This window comes from Myxocyprinus asiaticus, chromosome 11 (assembly GCF_019703515.2).
Source record: "Myxocyprinus asiaticus isolate MX2 ecotype Aquarium Trade chromosome 11, UBuf_Myxa_2, whole genome shotgun sequence".
Classification (NCBI taxonomy): Eukaryota; Metazoa; Chordata; class Actinopteri; order Cypriniformes; family Catostomidae; genus Myxocyprinus; species Myxocyprinus asiaticus.
In genome coordinates this window covers 4,789,840-4,809,767 of record NC_059354.1, presented here as the reverse complement: position 1 = coordinate 4,809,767, position 19,928 = coordinate 4,789,840, and the positions used below count along the sequence as shown (strand labels likewise).

Below are 19,928 nucleotides of genomic sequence, written 5' to 3'. Positions count from 1 at the left end.
TTGCTCATATGTACGCTTACGCTGTATTTTTCTTTGCTTTTGTTTCCAAGTTCTGCACTTGGTTTTCCAAAACTTGTGAGTAGAGTTTCATGTAAATCAGGGGGCGTTTTGCGTCCCCATTGGTCCACTAGTTCTTGATCGACAGCTCCTCCTCTAGCCAATCATTTAAAGAGGGGAGGTGACGTCACTCCAATGCAACTCCGACGGCTGCTGCTCAATATTATATTATTTGCGGTTGATAGATACGCTGCTTGTGTCTGTTTCGAGTATTTTCTGTCAGCTCTAGGAAACAATGTGTTGTCCGAGTAGGCCATTATCATAGTCTGTTAACACATGTATCGAATCAGCTTAGTCTTTAGTTTAGGCATTAAAAAGCAGATCAAGTTGGGTTCTGAACTCATGACTAAATTGGTACAGCTAGTAAAATCATGCCTCGCACATCCACACCAACAAAGCCTTGTTTTTTTAGATATGCAGCCAATAACCTACAAACGAGGAAGTCTATAAATAATGCCTAAACTAAAGACTCAGCTGACTCGATACATGTGTTAACGGATGTCAACTATGATAATGGCCTACTTGGACAACACATTGTTTCCTAGAGCTGACAGAAAATACTCAAAACAGACACAAGCAGCATATCTATCAACCACAAATAATATAATATTGAGCAGCAGCAATATTTCTGGCAGGATTTTGATCCCATCTGCAGCCCCCATCTGTTCATGACATATTTTCAATTCAAAACTGCGGTGAATAGTTTGCACCCTTGGAAATTTCTGTCGGTCGGTACAATCTGGCCATATCTGATTATTGGAGGGGGCTTGTCCCCATCAAAGTATTTTGTGGTATCTCGTCAAGATGACGCTTGTACTGTTAGGACAGTAATTTCTGAGTGGCCCATCAGGGGTCTCCCACCCACTGAGTGTGAAGTATCGCGACATTGTTTCCAGAGTGCAGCTGAATGCCCATTTCATCCTTATCCCCTTCGGAAGCAGCAGCCGCAGCAGCAGCTGGCGCCTCCAAACGCACTGCAGAGGGCGATGAAGGTTTGTGTGTCTGTCCCAAATGTTGACAGCTCCTCCTCCCCAAATGCTAAAAACATCATCATTCACTTAACCTCCCACAGTCTGTCTGATGTCGTTTGCGTGGACAGCTGATTGATGATTTGCTCTGAAGTGACTGTATGAGTGCGCAAAGTAACAGTGGAAGTTTGGACGGGGCGCCATCTTGGCTCCAGCAGTAGCAGCGGCTCTCGAGCGCGTCCCCGGCGCCGCTGTCACACACACACGGCGCGCCGCTCGCACCAGCCAGAAAAAGGTACAGTGTACGAGTTGATATTTGAAGAGTTTTGGTGGAAGATGCCTTATAGGGAGTTAAAATGTTGGGTTGCAAGTTACAGTATGATGTTAGCAGGCTGCGGTCGCGTTAGCCTTTTAGCATTTTAGCTTCTTTGCTGGTTAGTTCCTTACCTAGCTCGCATACTACCAGCATACTGTAGCATGCTAGCTTCTTTTTTAGCTAGCATACTAAGCGCATACCATAGCCATTTAACTGGCTAACGTATTAGCACCTTAGCATCTCGGCTAGGTAGCATGCTAAGCTCATGTACTGCACCCTCATATTATTCTCCTAGCATGCTAAGCTCATACTGTACTACAGTGCAACAGCTCTGTATTGTCTCTGTCAAATCAAAATAAGAGAGAGAGAGAGAAAAAAGAAGAAAAAACCCACTGACCATTAGTGCTGCAGAACATGCATTTATTTATAGATGATAGTTGCTGATGTGATGACTACATTTGGAAACTGGAGATTGTTGTCAGTAGTTGAAGGTTTCAGTGAACATAAGTGACACTTGGAGACTCAAGTGAAGATGTCTGATGACAAGCAGGGTCACTCATGCAGCGAATGAATTTGTTTAGCGGTTTTCGATCACGTATGTACATGCTTTGCTTGATTTATCCACTTTAAAAAAGTGTTCTTGTTGTCATTTTGGGAGATGTGGAGTGGAAATGACATCTTACTGCATGGAGTAAATGTTGCAATGCACATTACAGAGGTGTGTTATTCTTGAAAGAAAGAAATACATCAGTTGGAGCTTGGTCGTTTTCTTACTGTTCTTACTGTATACGATTATAGATCACTGGCATTGTGCTTGTTTTTACACTATAAAAAATGTCTGTAATTTTAATGGTAAAAGACTGTAAAAATTCTACAGAAATAAAACGTTAATTGATTAACGAATATTAACTGTAAAATATACAGTAAAACATTTTTAAATATATTTTCAAAGACAATACAGTAGTTTTTACTTTGAAATGTTGTGAATTTTTTTATATGTAAAAAGTATGATTTTCCTGTATAATTAATGATAAAAATTTACATTATGTTTAACAAGAGAGTACATGCACTTTTTACAGTAAATTATTGTTAAAATTACAGTAAAAAAACAATAATCGGGTGTTCCCACAATGCCCTGCATGACCCATCATATTTCATTATATTTTATGGGAATAGTTATGTTTCCTCTTATTTTTAATATCAGTTACATACATTGGGGTGTTCTGTTTTATATTTGATGTAGTTTAGTTAATGTTTACTGCATTATTTAAATTTCACATGTGTTACCCTGATGGTGTTTAGTGTTTGTGTGAGTGACACTGAGCACTGTCTCTTCATGTTTATTGGTCATTGCTCCTGGAAGAGACACTATTGATACACTTCATGTCATCATGTGCTCTTCTGTAACTTTTACAGTGATTAACAATACCTTATAAAGTAAAAAGCAGGTTTTTACAGTTTCAGAAGGTTAATATTTTATATCTATCTATCTATCTATCTATATATATATATATATATATATATATATATATATATATATATATATATAATTATTATTATTTCTGTAAATTTAACAGATTTTTATTTATTTATTTATTTATTTTTGGTAAAAACAACAGGATTTTTTATTTTATTTATTTTTTTACAGTGTAGGTGTCAACCTCTTCCACATGTGTTTAGGATAAAGTTGGAGTTTTTGGCCAGTTGTCATCTTGTGTCTGTCACCAAACCTAAAGATATTGTTTCTCCATACTCTGTTCCATGCTGTTGCTTCCGCATGTGTTGTTTTCATTGCAAAGAGTCTAAAGAAAAGTGATATTCCCCAAGGGAAATGTTTAGGTGAGCCTCTCAAGAGCTGTTAAACTGAAGAAACAGATATTCCTAATCTGCTCTGATTGTGTTGCACTGTAAGGATTGAAGATTATAAATCTGCTTTGTTATATTTACAGTGTGGAGCATAAACATATATGCAGCTTATAACTTGTAAAAATGTATCAAAGGGCACTTTGAAAAGAAAAAAATGGATGATCAGATCGATATCGTCTGATCTCAGTGTTAAAAAAAATTGGTGATCGGATGAGCATAAAATTTCACCACTAATTTAAAGTCAACATGAAGATGCATTCGCAACATATTTTACTTGTGTAACGGTAGCCAGCTGGTAGGTAGCTGTGCAGTGTGTAAACCTCACTCCCCTGGCCTCAAGAGGTGCACTAGCGACTGACGCTAGAGGCTGTAGCCTTTAGCCTCCTTGTTAGCATGACCACCTCCCCCAGCGGAGATACCGGTTCAAATCCCGTTCGGAGCGAGTCGAGCAGGATGTGGTGCCATGACCCGGATGGGAGTGAGGTTTAGGGGGGTGAGTGTAACGGGAGCCAGCTGGTAGGTAGCTGTGCAGTGTGTAAACCTCACTCCCCTGTCCTCAAGAGGTGCACTAGCGACTGATGCTAGAGGCTCTAGCCTTTAGCCTCCTTGTTAGTGCGCCCGCCTCCCACACCGGAGACGCCAGTTCAAATCCCATTCAAAGCAGGTCGAGCAGGACCAGTTACACTTGCATAATATGATTAGGGCAGATTTCACAATTTGAGTCGATTCTGATTTATTTGCATACAGTTCAGTTGTTGTTCATTTGTTCATTTTGCTCACATACAAAATCATTTTTGTCTCAGCTATGCTGTAAATTGTACAATGAACCTTCTAACTTGGTACATTAGGAAAATATTCATTTAAAAAAAATTAACAACACTGCCCAAACTGTGCAGTTCAATTTCTATCAATTAAACCGATTTGAAAGTAAATGCAACCGAAATCTGAAGTAAAGTTTAATGTAAAATTAAAGATTTGGATTTTCAATATCAGCTATCGGGATCATCAAATAAAGATTACAATGAATTGAAAAATCTATATTTCTACTCAGCACCGAATATGATGTATTTCTGAGTAAAACAAGATATTCAATGAAATGTAATTTTATCCATTAGAAAAGACTTGACTTTATCCATAAGGATAAAGGATGACTTTTCACAATCCAATTGATTGTGTCTCTATATGACACATGGAAAAATGTACCTATGAGGGTGTTGTATCATGAGTTAAAAGTAAAGATGACACACCTGGAGCCAGGGGTGCAGAAAATTATATTCGTCTTTGAGCTTCACAGTCAAAGTGAAAGTGGAGAGAAAGGAATTGAGCTTCAAGCTTTTCTATGACTATGTATGTATGTATGTATGTGTGTGTGTGTGTGTGTGTGTCTTCAGCCAAGAGCCTTGAGGCCTTGAAGACATCAGCTAAAAAGGAAAGTCGTTTTAGGAGCAAGTTATTACATTTGATTAAACATCAGGAAGCCCAATTTTTTTTTTTTTTTATTCCTCCCCCCCCCTTTCCCCAATTCCAGTGCGCTCTAAGTCCTCGTGGTTGCATAGTGATTCACCTCAGTCCGGGTGGTGGAGGACGAATCCCAGTTGCCTCCGCGTCTGAGACCGTCAATCCGCACATCTTATCACGTGGCTTGTTGAGCGTGTTGCCACTGTGACATAGCGTGTGTGGAGGCTTCACGCCATCCACCGCGGCATCCGCGCTCAATTCACCACGCGCCCCCCGAGAACGAACCACATTATTATGACCATGAGGAGTTTACCCCATGTGACTCTACCCTCCCTAGCAACCGGGCCAATTTGGTTGCTTAGGAGACCTGGCTGGAGTCACTCAGCATGCCCTGGGATTCGAACTAGCGAACTCCAGGGGTGGTAGCCAGCGTATTTTACCACTGAGCTACCCAGGCCCCTAAATGTTTTTTCTTTTTTTTCTTTTTTTCTTTCTTTGGAATACCGTACACTAATGAATCATGCACAATATGACCCCTGCATGTGTACCAAGAAAGTGAATTTTGATTTCATGTGACTTTAAAGGTAACAGTTAAGGATTCTTCACAAATAGTTATATTAGTAATAATAGACCATATCCATTGTGGAGTGACCATTTTACTAGTTGCAGTTCAGTTGTTGATATCAGTAATTGATATTTGCACAAGTGACAATGTAATTGTTAGGGATGGGACGATATGGTTATCTCACGTTTCGAAATACGATATGAGGTTCACGATTCAATATTATCTCGATTTGATAACACTTAAATTACAAAGTATGGCAGAAAATTGTGTTTGTTTTTTGAAAAATGTTTGTGCAAAATGCACATGATAATTTCTCATCAAAATAAAGTTCTTTAATACACAATATAAATCTTCAAAGTGTAAATAAAAAGAGTTTCTCATATACCTTTCACTATAAGAAAAGATCACAAACAAATGAGCCTTCAAAAATAGTGGGCTACATTCAGGCTAATCAGGTGCAGAACAAGCAACAGAACTGAACAGAACCTGTCCTGAAAAAGTATGTGAAAGTGTATATTAATTTTTTTAATAATATGTTTGTGTCTTGATTAATCACATTTTAACTGTAAAAATTCTACTTTCTATCAATTAATATTATTTCTTGAAATTGTACATTTAATAATGTTGAATGTACGTTGAATGAGCTGTCAATGTTTGAAATAATGTGTACAATTTACAAGTAATAACATTAAGTTTACATTCTTTTGTATAACAAGTGCTATAATGGTACTGTCACTTTAAGAGTTTAACGTGCATCACACAGACTCGCACAGGTGTTGTGGTTCGAGAGAGAAGTCTCAGTTTCTTAGCGCATCTGTGCTATTTGTGATTTAAAATGTATATTTATTTTTACTTTTTTATCTGACTGTAAAGAACAGAAAAGATGTTAAAAGACACATTATTCAGTGAAAGTGGAGAGCGGGATCTCATCTTTGATGGACACACATTACACAGAAGAAATGTTGTTTTAATCTTAAGCACTTTTCAACAAAACAAGGTGATTTTCCAGGTATTTCAGTTCTTACATTTCTAAAAGCTAAATTCAGGCACTTTAATCACTTCAAGGACCTTGTGTAAACCCTGTCAATGGTGTAGAAAAAAAAGTGCAGTAGAGTAAAATCAATTTAGAGAGATTATGATGTTTGACTGGTCATTTCATTTATGATCACAGAATGGACAGAAAACAATGTTTCAAATTTTGAAATATCGAGTTTTACCTCAATATGGTTCGTCATTTTTTTTTTGGTTCGTGATATATCAAAATTCTATATATAGTCCCATCCTTAGTAATCATTGATATGTAAAAATATAAATTTTACTAGTAAGAAGTACATAGATGTCGCAATCCTACAGTTTCACTATTAACTGCGATTAAAAATGTCACGGTTAATTTAATTTAGAATTTACAGTTAAAACCGTGAAATTATTTATTTACATGTGGATAACTTTATATATATATATATATATCCTAATATTCCTAATATTTAGGAGTTTTTCGGTGTAAGCCTACTGTATATGTAAGTCTATTTGGAATTTCAACTATTCCTCACCTTCTCCTGTTGGCCTCCATTTTGAACTCTAATGATAAACCTCCCCTGCAGTCCTGTTTATGCCTAGGCCTGATAACACCACTGATCTTTGCACTGCCATTTTGTGTCAGTGGGAATGCACTGGGCGTCCATGTTGGCTCTTGGTCCTCGAGAGAGAGAGGGAGAGGGAGAGGGAGAGGAATAGGAATAAGTCTGGTTAAAGGAATACAGCCAGACACTTTGCTGCCAGAGGGCTTCATACATCAGTGTCTGCTACAGAGATCTGGTTGAATTTTTTATGCCATTGTTTCAGTCCCATTCAGAGCAGAACAAATACACAATACGTATTTTACAGTGACAAGTCTTATGAAACTGAAGTCACACACAAAAATGTCTGAACGTCATTGTATGAAATACAAACTATCAAACCACAAAGTGGCATCGGCAAAGAAATGATCCTTTCTCAGAAATAACTTCACTTTTCAAGGCCACTCTTTTAAACAACCAACCGGTGTCAATGTTAGGTATAGGAATCGGAAGACTCTAGTCCTTCAGCAAGCAGACTACACTGGTCATGCTGCATGTTTCACACTAAAGACTCAAAAGAACCGTATGATTAATATGTTTGAGAATCGGACTACACTCAAGGTTCCACTTGTTTTGGACGAGTGGATTTTTGAAGGGGTAAGGGAAAGAAAATTTTACTTGCCGATGGGACAAGTAGCCTGATTAAAACTTCAGTAACAAAAAATTACAGACTCTAAGTGTGATATAACCTAGGCCTGTGTCACTTATTTAAAACTTTCATATTCTGCTGTTGAAAATGATCTAACAGGTCCTGAAATTTAACACAGGGTTGCAAGTAGCACGCAATTTTATTCATTCCTGCATGAGCCTGTCGCAATTTTTATTTATTTATTTATTTTTAATATTAACATTTTATTGATTCACAAAACAGGATTGAAGAAACGGAACATACACGCACCGAATCAAATTATATACCCCTCCCTCTGAATACAAACATCCAGTGGTCTAACACAAAATGAAAGTTTACACACAAATAAATACAAAAATAAATAAAAATACATTATAAAAACAGACAAGAGTAAACACTTATGATTAGATCAAAAAATAAAATCATATATTTAAAACTACAAATCTCTCTCCACTGCCCCTCCCTGAGAACCATCCAAAAAGGCCAAATAGTTGCCCCATTTTTTTTTATTAAACACATCCATGCTATCTAGCCTTCTATACAACATTCCCTCAAATGCCACCACCTTGCCCATCTCTGTATGCCACTCTCGAAACGAGGACACTCCAGCCGACCTCCATCCCCAAAGAATAATTTGTCTGCCAATCATAACACTGGCTAGGACCCAATTGTTTTATGTATTTAGCCCCTATATTAATGACCGCCCCATCACCTAAAATACAGAGTCTGGGGCAAAATGAAATTTGAGTTCCAAATATATCACACATAAAACTCTGAACCCTCAACCAAAATTCTTGGATCTTAACACACCACCAAAAAAATGGATTGTGTCCCCATCTTCTGATTGATATCGCCAGCAGGTGGCTGTCTTTAAGACCAAGCCTATACAATCTAGTGGGGGCCTGTCGTGATTATTAAATAATCTTCTGATTGTGGTTATTTGAGAACCACGATTATTGTGCACTTCAAATTCCAATAAAATTGGAATGCTCAAATAAAGGAATTTTAAATGAATATAGAAATGCCATCAACAGTGCATTTGTGTTATTCAGTTAAACATAGAGCATCACAGAGCCGCACCGCAGACGTCAACCAGAGCAGCGCCTGTCCAGAAGAGTGCGTGTAGTGCTTCTCAAGTGCCTGATGCACACACTGTCAGCAGAGGCTCACGACAAACTCCCACGAAAATATAATCAAACAAAAATAAACTTTGATAGTGAACGCAAAGTGCTCTGGCTTCAATTTAAATGATCGTACGATGGCAAATATTCCTGGTCATATCGGGTTTATACACGTAGTGTTAATGACATGCAGTGACACAGAGGAGGAGACGCATGCTTACTCTATTTCTGTGGAGTGATACAACAAAGAAATGAAATCTCAAAGGTTTTGCTTCATAAGAAATAAGGGCTCGTGGGTTTAATCAGAGCATTAAAATAAAGTGTAAAAGTGAAGAAATTAGGACAGAAATATTTTACTATTGCAATATATAGTTATCACGGTACCAAAATTTCAGTAGTCGGTACCAATACCAGTTAAATTTCACGGTTCTCTACCAATTTCGATACCACAGCCAAAATATGCCAATATGATAATGTTCTATTGAACACACCTGTTTAATTATTTTTTTAATAATTATTTTAATAGTATATTAATAATTATTTTTCAGAATTCTTTTTCATTTAATTTCATCATCAAAATGGAGCCTAATCAATTAATTCTTAACTTTATCAAGTGAAAATAGAACTTTTCAACATGCCATGCCATTGCATTTTTTTTTTTTTGTGCAAAACTTTTATTCAACAGCAGTCTTGCTTGTGATATATTGCTTAATTATTATTATTATAATTATAATTATTACAGTTAATATTACATTTTACTATACAGTTCCACATTTCAGGCATCTAGCTTTTAATTTAAATCATGCTTTTATTATGATGTTTTATGTGATTTTTGTTTTTTATTTTTTTTTATTTTTATTTTTTTTGCTGGAAGCTTCAGTTTTCAAGATAAACCAACACACTCTCATAAAATCATCAGGATTCGTACGACTTTGCTAAATTTGGCCAAATCATATGATTTCGTGCAACTGCACTCGTTTGAATTCCTATGACTTTCACTACAGCCAATGACGTCTCTGCACATCTTTCCATCTAATACATGACAATTACTTGCTTCTGTCACACAACAGCTTCCTATCATGTTTACACACTCTACTGAGTGGTTAGGTTTAGATAAGGGGTTTGGGTAAGGGCATAATAATATTAATAAGTATGTCCTTAACGCCTCGTGCGTGAAACTTGTGTTTACTTCCGCATTAGACATCCAGAAATTTGCACGTGATGAATTTGTACGAGTTTATGCAAACAACATCGCCATACGAAATAGCCAACTTGTAAATTATATATGAATTTTCGTGAGATCGGGTTGAGATAAACAGTTCTCGACACGGCGCAGTGTGATCATTGAAGACTTAAGTCATGTCTGAAATCTCATCTCTTTACACTGGCTTTTGAGTCTGACAAATGAAATGTAGGACACAGTTTTGGAGTGTTTGTATTTTAGATTACTGGTGTTTGTGTATGTGGCAAGGCCTGAAATTCATTTCTGAAAATGGGGGGGAATTCCTCCCTTACAAAGCTCATTTGGGGGGATTTACGCACTTTGAGGGGGAATAAAACTCGTAACACTAAAACCTCAATTCCTGTATACGTCAGATGGAACTAGGGTCAGAAACTCAGAAACTGGCATTTCTCTGTGCGGTCAACGCCTCTTCTATGAGTTGCGCGAAGTGTCCCGATCTAAGGGGGAGAGATTGAAACTGCACCCGGCTGAGGTACACTCTGTTGCGAGGACACTCATCCCTCGAGTGCGCGCGCTTAATGCAGCTAGATTATAACGTGATGGCAACTTATTGAATCATAATATATGTCACTGTGCATTTCTTAACATGAAGAAAATTGGCAAAACACAACTTTATTAATAAGAGAGAGTTTGTTTTTTTGTGAGTTAAAGATGGATTGAAGTGAGCAGAAAGGTCAGAGAGGGTAGTCTTCACCCCATTATACACTGCAACAAAATACATTTTTGATTTGTTTTTGTTTTGGCTTGTTTTCCAATATAAATATCTAAAACTCATTCAAAACAATGTACATTTACTTTAGCAGCTATACTGCAGAAGAAAAAATTGTTATCTGAGAATGTTGAATATAATATTAAAAATACAAATATTTTAAAATATCTAAAAATCCTTTAAAAAAGATGCATTCATCTGAGAAGCAGCATATAAGATGTTTAGACTTGCTTTTAGAGACTAGATCTTGAATATAAGTATATTTTGTCTTTACTGCACTCGCAGAAGTATAACCAAGTGAAAAAATACACTTATATACAAAATACACTTATATTTTAGATACATTCTCTTAGAGCAGGAGTCGGGAACCTATGGCTTGTGAGCCACAAGTGGCTCTTTGTTAAAAATCAAGTGGCTCGCCCGATGTCTCACCATTCACCAACATATGATCGTTTGAAACTTTCTAGAGATAATTTTCCTGCAGAAAGTGTGGGTGCGATTGCAAAGCTTTAAGTCAATGACACTGTTTTGATTTCCTTTCTCCCAAAATTGTCGTACAGCCTAGGTGTACTCCTGGAGAACAAGGTTTGAAATTAGCACCCACCAAATGCGGATTTTTCAAGTGCAACAGCGGGTAATTTTGCTGATGTACAAGCCACTGTGGAGGGCGATCTGTAAGACTTCTCGGAGTGATATATGACAAGAAATTAAACACAAAGACGCGCGTTTGACGAAACGTGTGATTATATTTTGAAGAACAGAGGAAAGAAAAGCCGCCGATGTGCGTCTGATTTGATATGTGTGCGCAGTGAGCTCTGCTATTCAAAAGTGCAACGAAAGCACTTCTCCAAGACACGCACATTCATAGAGTTCTGGGCCTCATTTCCCAATAACTATTGATCTTAGCAGTTAAGAGCATTTTCTACGAGCGATTTTTATGAACGTTCGTTATTTTTTATGTGCGCCCAGGGTGTGAAATAGCACCCAGCACACTCCAAATGTGACGAGGCTGAATTCAGTTCGCGAGCTCCTCGTTCAAATGCAGGTATTTCATGCGCAAGTAATTTTGCTCATCTACCCGCAACAGGCGGGCGACCTGTAAGACGTCTCGGATTAACACTTGACAAGAAATGCTGTTAGTCACAAAGACACGGGCTTGAAGAAACACACTATTATATTTTTAAGAACAGACAAAAGAAAAGTCGTCAATGCTCGTGTCTGATTTGCTGTTTGTTCAGAGGCATGCAGTGGGACCCTGTCTCGTGGAACAAGCACATGTAAAGAGTTTTTATCTCTTTTTTTTCTCTGTTTCATTTGTCTGAAAACTGTTTGCAAGAATAATGTTGTCTATGAGAATGCTGCAAATGATCTCCGATCATCTCGTGAGGTGCTGTGAGTATAGTTAGATTTAAAACATCAACAACGAAAAAGTATGTATACAGAACACGTTGTCATATCATTATAAAATAATTAATTTGTTGACTAGATGCTGCATTTGTAGAGAGCAGCAGTATGTTTGCTGACAAGGCTGAGAGGACGCTAACATTAAAGCTAATCTCAAGTGGTTAGAACAATGTGACAAAAATACACACAAGTCCTACCAAATGTTTAAATGTCACGACTGTTACCATCTATTACCATCTATTTGCATTCGTTTATATACAGCTGGTCACGTTAATGCATTCGCTAGCCAGCTAAGTTGCATATTTAAAGCTAGTGATGTGAGAAAGCAAATTAATATCTTCATGCAGCCAAGATAAACGTATAAACAAATCAGAAACACATCTGATTTCAATTCCATTTTTTTATCTTCACTGTAATATGATGACTTCAGATTGATCGCATTCTTACAGTTTAACAGAAGGTGTCTCAATATGCTTTTAAAGTTATTTTTAATTAGACACATCATCTAAAAAAAACAGCGCTCCTGCATGAGACGCTGAATAAACAAAAACGAAGGGAAACAAAGAGAGAAACAAAGTAAGCGTGCGTTTACATAGAAAAACAAAAGGATGGTTGCAAAAGCATGCAGTGTGAACAGCCCCTTACAGTTGGTGGAGGTCTTTGGCCGTTGCGTCTTGCTCTTGTATAAGCGTTTTTCAGATGAAGCAATGAGCTGTTTAAATGCTTCGTCAGGAAAGTTGTTCAACTTGGAAATGTGTATCTCAAGATCCTCACGTCGGTTCCAGTCTGCTGTGTTCCGTCTGATTGAACAGCCCCTGGCCTGGGCTCATAGTCCGAGCTGCTTCACCACCGAGTTCAGCCGAATACCACTGCTATCTGTGAAAATTGCTGCTCTACGTACAACTGTACTGAATAAAAAACAATGTTGTAGTTCGCTGTGATTTATGAAGCTTGAATCTGGAGTAGTAGGAGTCAGTGCAAGTGTAACAGCGTTTTCCCCTCTCATTTTAATTTTGACTTAACATTTGAGAATATGGATGACTAAAACTTTGTATTTATTTTATGCACATTAGTTGAAAATGAAACGCTCTTTTTTAACAGCCAGGATAGGAATGTTCTATGCAATAATATAACGGTGCTGAATGGTTTATGTATTTATTGCACCCTCTTGTGGAATAAGGAAACAACGTCAATGTAAAAATCAGCTGACTTTAAAATTTGAATATTAGTTCATATATATTAGTATTTATATATTTATTTCAACTATCAGTTGATTAATCGGTTATTGGCAGGTACTGTCCAACTTAGTTATCAGTAAAATCCACTATTGGTCGACCTCTTATAACAATAGGATATTTTTCAGTGAATTTTTTACTGAATTAAACTTAAGTTTTTTTTCCCCTTTAATTCAGTGAATGTCATTTTGTCCTCTGTATTGTTAGCAAGCTTGTTTAATACTACCTTTTAAGTCAGGGCACAAGCTGAATAATCGGTTAAGGGCTAATGATTAATCGTTGCAATTATCACTGAATAGTCGAATAATCATTCTAATAATCGTTAGATTAGTCGATTATCAAAATAATAGTTAGTTGCAGCCCTATTGCACTGTATGTTTCGCACTCCTGGTTCAAAAGTGATGCTGCAGTGTATTTTTAGCAAGGTGTCCCGTCCACATCGACAGGAGAATGGATGTCCAGGTCACATTAACAGAACTGACAACAGTCATGAAAACTTTTCTATTCTGGTATTTTTTTTAAATGTAACCCGTTACTGAATATGAACTGGTTCTTGATTCCCAACCCCAGTCAAGGTTATTTTAATAAATTAAGTCTTTAATCAAGTTGGAATGATTGTACAAGATGCGCACATGAATGCCACAACAGTAGCATAATTTCTGAAGAGAAACTCTGGATTTTCTTTCTGTTTTATTAAAGGATCATAGTGGAAGCACTGACTGGTATCAGATGAAATTAAGCTTTCAGTGTTTATATTGACTGTATATTTTGTACAAATTTTTCTGTTGATTAATAAAGAATGGTAATAAAGCTTTCCAGAAAATACAGCTCATTTATCTGGTTTATGAGGTGACAGACTTTGCGTGACAACTTTCCATAATCTTCAGTGGCAGCTTGACAGTGATTTTATACATAGATAAGGCATCGATTACACACCTAATGTGCATCCATTGCTCTTCATTTTGTTGTATAAATGCTAAAAAAGCTTCCATCATTGTTGGTACGTAAAAAAGAGAGAAAGAAATGTTACATTGCCCAATCTCTTTATAGTAAATGCCGCTTACTTTTATTGTTTTCAATCTAATGCAGTTAGGCTATATTTATACATTTTCAAGTGTGACTTAAGTGTCTAAAGTGTCTAAGTATGTCGCCGAGCCCGATAAATCTGCCGATATTCAGAATTTTTTTATTATCGTATCGGCCAATAAATATTCCCCTTTGGCTGATTTGTTTCTTGAGGGCACTGAGAATTGCCTGCTTGCATTTGAAGCGACTGAGACATGTAAATGACCAGTCACGGTTCATTTTGTTGTTACGTGCCATTGTGTTACTACAGTAATAGACCGATGTGCAACACAGTCTCATTTAAACGGTCCGTATATCAGAGCCACGGCAGATGCGTTTGAGCTCATAATGTTAAAGTGCTCACCTGTTTCATTCTCCCTCTCTCTCCTCAACAGTTCCCTGTAACATTTAACTGTCTTTTCTAATGATAAAAAGGCAAATATCAATCAAACTAATATCATATACCGTCTGCAAATATGCACATATCTCGTTTAAACAGATGTAATAAACCAACCTCACACAACTTAAGCATCCTGTGGAGCGCTCCTAAATCTTCCTCTGAAGCACGTATTCTAACAGTCTCTCCTCAGCACTTCTCTGTCACTTTAAACTTTCTTTTCTAATGATAAAATGCAAATATCAATAAAACTTTTATTATATACCATTTGCAAATATGCACATATCTCGTTTAAACAGATGTAATAAACCAACCTCACACAACTTCAGCAGATCCAGCACCCTGTGGAGCGCTCATAAATCTTCCTCTGATGCACGTATTCTATCAGCCTCTCCTCAACAGTTCCCTGTCACTTTTCTAATGATAAAAGGCAAATATAAATAAAACTATTATCTACTATATACCATCTGCAAATATGCAGATATCTCGTTTAAACAGCTGTAATTCACGAACCTCACAAAAATCCAGCGTTTTCGTCCCATCGAGCACTCATATCTTCCTCAGAAGTGCGTATTCTGTCAGCCAGAATAAAAAACTTCAGGATCAAAAGTTCCCCTGATTCACAAATCATGACGGTCAGTCCGTGACAATCCAAGCAGGCGATCCAGGACATTTAAACTGTCAGGAGAATGCTGCTTGCGCTGGATCCGCATGAGTGCCTGAGAGCATCTTCAAAGTAAAAACGCTTCTCGTGTGCTGTAAGTATATGTCATATTCACTATTTACTGTATGTACAATTGGTTTGATTTGGTATTTTTTTGAGTAAATGTGATTGCTAATGTGGACATGCCATCTATGGTTGCTGGACTACTCTGTGTACTGTTATTTCCTTCTTCCTGCTATATTAACAATTTCTTCATGTGCAAATAAATTATTAAAATTTGATGACTAAACAGAAATCAGAAGAAACTGCAATCTACCATTTAAAATACAATATATTTTTTTTAGATTATTTTTTACAAAGTTAAAGTTTTGTGTGAAATTGAGTAAATATAGTACTAAATAAGAGTATTATTATTATTATTATTTTTTAGCAATTTTATGTTTATGTTATTTACTATATTAAATTGTGTAATATATCGGCATTGTATCTGCCTAACGGCCACCCTGCTCTCTGGGCATCGGCCATTAAAAAACCCATATCAGTCAATCACTAGTCTAAATAAAGCCAACAATGTATGTTTGAATGAAATGTGACTGAGTCTGAAAGTATGTGCAGAGTGTCAGAATTGAGAAATTGTTTACTTTTACACTTTAATAGGCTGTCGACAAATTAAAATGAGAATCTATTAACATTTGCTCTTTCTCTCTCTCTTGTTTTCCATCCCGCTAAGTGACACTGGATAAATAGTCTGTCATATTTATGAAGTAACGGATCCTAACACTGTCTGTGTCTGCGCTGATTTAGTTTAGTGGCTGAGTAGATGGGAGTCTCTCTCCTGGACAGTTATCATTTACTCAACTGCAGTAAGTGTTGTATAGACCATTTCAAGATGGTTTAAGGAAGTTACTTTTTTTTTTGTTCGATGAACATTTCCTGCTAGTTGTGCATTCCAAATGGTATAAATCACCCTCCAAAGGGCACTTTGAAGGGAGAACAATCATGATAGTCATGCTGTAATATCGCTTCAAAGAGAATTTCCAATAAAAATTACTTTTAGCCTATCAAAGCTCTCAGAGTGGATGGTAAAGTCTTCGAAGTGCGTAGGGATGATTACTTATGAATAGAACGCACCCTCATTCAAAACAACAGTGCAAGGCGCTTCATTCATTGTGACTTTTACACGATTACTAAGCTCTGCAAGTCATTTACTTTGACATGTAGTCATTTAGCAGATGCTTTTATCCAGAATGAAGAGACAAGTATTTTAATCATTAAAAAAAGAAATCCTTACCTTGTTCATGGGTCGTGCGGACAGCTTCATTGAACAGCTTCATTGATTATAACCAGAGACTATTTAGCAGAGACAGGACACTTCAATTAAAATGAATGTGAGAAATTGGAGCGCCCAACAGTCATCAGTTGGAGAAAGCAAGTCCCGCCTTCCAGGTAAACAAGCCAGTCACCTTGTAGATACAGACATCATGTCAATCAACTCGAGAATGCCCAATTTATTAATTTTTTTAATCTGAGGTTAAGAAGCACAATTTATGATACCAGTGTTGTCAGATTTTATTGCTGATTTGAAATACGTTCTTTGATCGTAATCTTGACCAACCGTTTTGGGGATTTTGGTCTTTTCCCATTCAAGTAGATAGGAGCTGCACTTGTATGCCGCTTGTTAACATAGAAAAATAGCTGCTGGAGAGTGTTCCAAAGATGTCTGCCAAGTGACCTGACTTGCCTATAAAGACTTTGTTATAACAGGAGCGATCATTCCCGAGCTCTCTGCTGAGGAAATAATTGTGAGCTTCTAGACTACGATACGTTTTCATCACCTCTCTTGGGTAGACGCTCAGTATCAACAACACGTCTGGATAAGTCACTTCAGGTAAACATTTGATGTTATTTGAAGAAACTATGTTAACTCAGAGCCCTAAAGGATCTGCTAATGATACCGGAAGTGCTGCAGGAAAACCTGCGTTCGAATTCCTTGTTATTGTTTACATGGTTGAAATGGTCTATAGTGTCTGTTTAAATGGTGAACTCCTCATAAAACACATTTGTACTTTGGAGAAAGTTGTCCTTTGAGACATTGTGTAATTTTAGAGCTTTCAGAACTATTTGGGTTATTAGACTTCCTGTACATGATTATTGAGTGAAATGTCATGTTCTGATTGTGTGACATGACATATTTGAGGTTTCTCTGCACATCAGTTTGAGAGTCACAGCTTGCTGTGTCACTGCAGACCAGGTCCATACAATCTCACACTTCCCAAGACGTTTGAAATGTGAACATAGAGAGTGAGCAAATTAGATTGTATTTGATCATGTGTTGTGGTGTCTAAAGCAATTTCTAGTATGGGCACCTTCATTCTCTCAGCATGACACTAAATACTGTGCTCACACACAATAATGCAGTAATTAAGCTTTGTGTGTTTTTTTTTTTTTTTGTATATCGTACAGTAGTCGTGTATACTCTTCTCTCTGTCTCCCTCTCTCTGATCCTGCATGTCTTGAGGTTGTTGAGTTTTTCCATCCTTATATTTGTGTGCTCTGGCTCTGTTCTTCTAGAAAGGTACAGAAAAAAGGTCTGTGTGTGTTTTGTACATCCGCTTTATCTTTGCTTTGTCTTGTATGTCATACGTTTTATTTCGGGCTTCATGATTATAACAAAAATCATAATTGCTGATTATTTCCCTTAATATTGTTCTAATTGCAATTTAATTTTGATTTCTAGAATTTACATTAAAATACTTAGGCCTGTTTTATGCGGAACAACTACATGCCAAATTCTACATGTAGGCTACACATCCAAAACAAGCTGTGAACAGTGTTCTTGAATGACCTTATTGCTGTTTAAAGCCCTATTAGGACAGGATTTTATATGGGGTCTCGGGTAGTGTAATAATCATAGATATACATACGTAGATGCCCCATTCAGCTGGTTTGGGTACGTCAACCATGGCGCCATCTTGGAACGGTCAACAAGGGGACCTGGTTGAATGCAAGTGAATGGAAAAGAAGTCTCAGACCACTGCATAAACTGCTTTTGTGTGGAAATAGTTCATCATGTTATGAATGGACTAACAGGGTGCTAATTTTCAGTATGTTTGCCATGAAATTATCATTTGTAGAGGACTTTATTTGCAGTAAAGTCCTCTACCCTGTTTTAGAAGTGAAGTCAGGGATTTTTTATACCATCTAAAATATTGCCCAATTTTTATGGTAAGTCAGATAATCTGAAAGTTGGCTGGAAAAGACTCCAAACTGTTACAGACCATATCTGACAATTTACTTTAATTTGTTGACGGACGGCTCTTGACCTTTCCAATATGGCGGACGTGCCAACGTGTCGCAGCCCATAGGAATAGCTGCTAGTAAGGCATCTACATATATATATGGTAAGAATTGCCAGAGCTTCTCTGTGATTTTATTCTTGTGCGAATCGGTCATGTCAGGACTTTTTCCGGACTGAACTGTTTCCGCAGACTGATCTCACAGTGAAATCAGTAGGTTGACTTTTCTTTATCTAAAATCAGTCTGTGCTTTCTGAAATGCGAAACACTACCCCACAGTAAGTGGTGTTGGGCATAAGTGTGAGCTCCATGTTTTTACGAGATGGCATTTGGTCGGTGATTCGGCATAATGTGGACGATTCTTGGGTACTGAAACTCTCGGAAACAACATGTCGACTTTCCATTAAATAAATAATGGGTTCTAGCTCAATCATAATTTGTTAGCATAAATCTCTAGCTTGATTTGATTGCAGATGCCACTTAGTTTGATATTTTGTATCTAATGCAATGAAATTCAGACATTAGGTGTGACTTAAGTGTCTAAAAGTGTCCTAATAAGTCACATGAGTGCGTGGGAAATGAATGGGTGAAAATAAGGACCAAAACATATTTAGCCCTTATGTAGCTTTGGGGTCAGAAATGACCCCTTATGAGCTTTGCTTCCTTAAAACACATGGTTTCCTTCATCTCAGTGGCATGAGATTTGGTGACTTTTCCTACATTTGCTATCTATACACACACACAAAAAATTGGGCTGGATTGAGGTTGTGTGGTGGTGTGACAAAACAACTCACACTCGTGATGTTCGGGGTCAAATTTGACCCCACATAGGAAATGAATGGGTGAGAGGATAAAATGAGCATTTTTTTTATTTTTTATTATTTGTCAAATAAAATCAATAAATCAGCCACAATGCAGAACACACACACACACACAGAAATTAAGGGGTGATACTATAACATATTCACAAAGCGTAATGCACATGCTCTCTCACACACACACACAAACAATCACACACAGGGATGAAAAGGTGAGACTATTTTCTTATAGAATTTGTCAAATAAAATCAGCCACAATGCATAACACAAATATAAATGAAGGGGTGAGACCATAACACATCCAGAACGGAGAACACACACACACACACACAAACAAATTAAAGTGTTAGGCAATAATACTTAGTACACGCCAAGCATGCTTACATGCACGCACACCAACATGCACACGCAGACACACATGCACAGACACACACAGATCAAAGGCTGAGTTTTAGACCGTTTCTTTTTTTCCACTGTGATCAAGTTTACGCTTCGGGGTGGG

The 19,928-nt window shown here is 37.2% G+C and overlaps 1 protein-coding gene across 5 annotated transcripts in view; it reads left to right on the top strand.

Annotated features, from left to right (window-relative positions):
• Positions 1 to 993: 993 nt before the first annotated feature.
• Positions 994 to 19,928, top strand: part of LOC127448062 (serine/threonine-protein kinase tousled-like 1-B) — a 71,430-nt gene continuing 52,495 nt past the window's right edge. For 4 of the 5 annotated variants that reach the window (XM_051710338.1, XM_051710336.1, XM_051710337.1 and 1 more), the window contains exon 1: positions 994 to 1,320. The gene's annotated coding sequence lies outside the window, so the exon portion shown is untranslated. Of the gene's footprint in view, positions 1,321 to 17,058; positions 17,201 to 19,928 lie in introns of those variants that run through there. The other variant, XM_051710335.1, reaches the window with a different exon arrangement.